This window comes from Monodelphis domestica, chromosome 1 (assembly GCF_027887165.1).
Source record: "Monodelphis domestica isolate mMonDom1 chromosome 1, mMonDom1.pri, whole genome shotgun sequence".
NCBI lineage: Eukaryota > Metazoa > Chordata > Mammalia > Didelphimorphia > Didelphidae > Monodelphis > Monodelphis domestica.
In genome coordinates this window covers 148,800,156-148,802,191 of record NC_077227.1, presented here as the reverse complement: position 1 = coordinate 148,802,191, position 2,036 = coordinate 148,800,156, and the positions used below count along the sequence as shown (strand labels likewise).

At 39.3% G+C, this 2,036-nt stretch overlaps 1 pseudogene; it reads right to left on the bottom strand.

Annotated features, from left to right (window-relative positions):
- Nucleotides 1–325: 325 nt before the first annotated feature.
- Nucleotides 326–1,502, bottom strand: LOC100617505 (eukaryotic initiation factor 4A-I-like; annotated as a pseudogene).
- Between the last annotated feature and the right edge of the window lie 534 nt (nt 1,503–2,036).

Genomic DNA, 2,036 nt, shown 5'->3' with positions numbered 1-2,036 from the left:
CATCCTTGTATGGCACTGTCTCTTCCCCCTTTACTATCTGGTTGCTGATAATCATACTTCAGTTTGTTGATATCTGATTTAAAGAGTGGCACCCAGAATTGAATCATGTATTTTCACATATGTATTGTGTTCATGAAAGAATACAATGGAACTGTGATCCATTTTGTTTATTTTTTATCTTTTTCTTTCCTTTTGCTTCAAAATTGACACGTATTCACAGTAAACAAAAGAAAGGAGAAAATGAAAAAAGTGTCCATCCATTGTTCCCCACCTTCCTTCTAGCCCCCCTCCTTCCATCCCAGAGAACAAAGCCCTGAGTGAAATCAGGTGCGGAAGCCTCTCAGATGAAGTCAATCACATTGAGAGGCATCTCCTCAATGGAGGTGTTATAGAAGGTCTTGATGTCTCTAAGGATCCTCTTGTCTTCCTCTGTCACCATGTTGATGCCACACCTTTATGACCAAAATGCCCTCCACAGCCAATTAGATGGATGTAATTTTCCCAGTTAGTGGGAAGGTCATAATTAATAACCAAAGATACTTGCTGAACATCAATGCTTCTAGCCAATAGGTCAGTGGTAATAAGCACCCAACTGGAGCCTGAGTGAAACTCCCTTGTGATAACATCATGTTCTTTTTGGTCCATGTCTCCATGAATTGCAAAGGCAGTAAAATCATGGGCATGCATTTCCTCAGTGAGCTAATCCACCTTTTGGTGGGTATTGATGAAGATAAAAACTTGAGTAAGGGTCAGTGTTTCATATAGATCACACAAAGTATCTAGCTTCCACTCCTCTCATTCCACATTTATGTAAAACTGACAAATGCCTTCCAATGCCAATTCCTCCTTCTTGACTAGAATCCTGATAGGATCCCTCATAAACTTCTTGGTCACTTCCAGCACATCTGAGGGCATGGTGGCTGACAGGAGTACCACCTGAGTACTGCCACTAAGTTTCTGGAATATGTCATATATCTTGTCCTTAAAACCATGACTCAACATTTCATCTGTTTCATCTAGAAAAAACATCTTGATATATTTAGGAGATAGGTATCTCTGATTAAGCATGTCAAAGACTCAGCCTGGGATGCCTACAATGATGTGGGGAGCCTCCATCTGCAAGTTCTGAACTTCAGCCTGAACATTTGTGCCTCCAATACAGGCATGCCAGGAAGCACCCATGTAGTCCCCCAATGACATCACTACCTTTTGGATCTGCTGAGCAAGCTCTCAAGTAGGTACCAAAACCAAGACCTGTATAGCCTTTAAGACCAGTTTGATCTGTTGCAAAATGGAAATGGCAAAGGTAACAGTCTTCCAGGTCCCAGACTGAGCTTGAGCAATAACATCATAACCCTTGATAAAAAGAATTACTGAATGATAGATGGCTTCTCAAAACCATAGGCATATATACTATGAAGAAGAGATTCTGAAAGGTTCATCTCATCAAATCTATCCACAATCTTATTCCAGTTACTTTGGATGACACCATCAGGGTCCATTCTATCAGGATCATCATCTAGGGATCGGGAATTCTGGATAACAGACGTGATCCTGGGAACTCCCTTATTGTTCTTGATAATGTGTTTTTAATCAAGCATAGCACTTGGTATATAGCAGGTACTCAGTGTTTTTGCTTGCTCATTTGATATAGATGTAAACTAAGAAGATATTAACTTTTTAGCTTTCCATGTTACAATAATTATATATATATATATATATATTATAAATTCATCAAACCCAAGTATCTACTTTGTGCAAGAGACTAGACTCCTAAAAAAATAATCCCCCTTGGTAGGGTTTCAAAGATAAAATAAAAAGGTTCCTTCAAGGACCTCCTAGTCTACAGCAGTAATACAACACAAAACAAATAAGCATAATTCTATATAATATGGGGAAGCAGGAAGCATTAACAATGGAGAGATTAAGACCCAGGGAGGCTTCGTAGAGGAGGTGGAACCTCAGTTAAACTTCAAAGGAAGATAGTAGATAAGACTGTGACTGGTAATTAATATATTCTCCCTCCTCCTCCTACT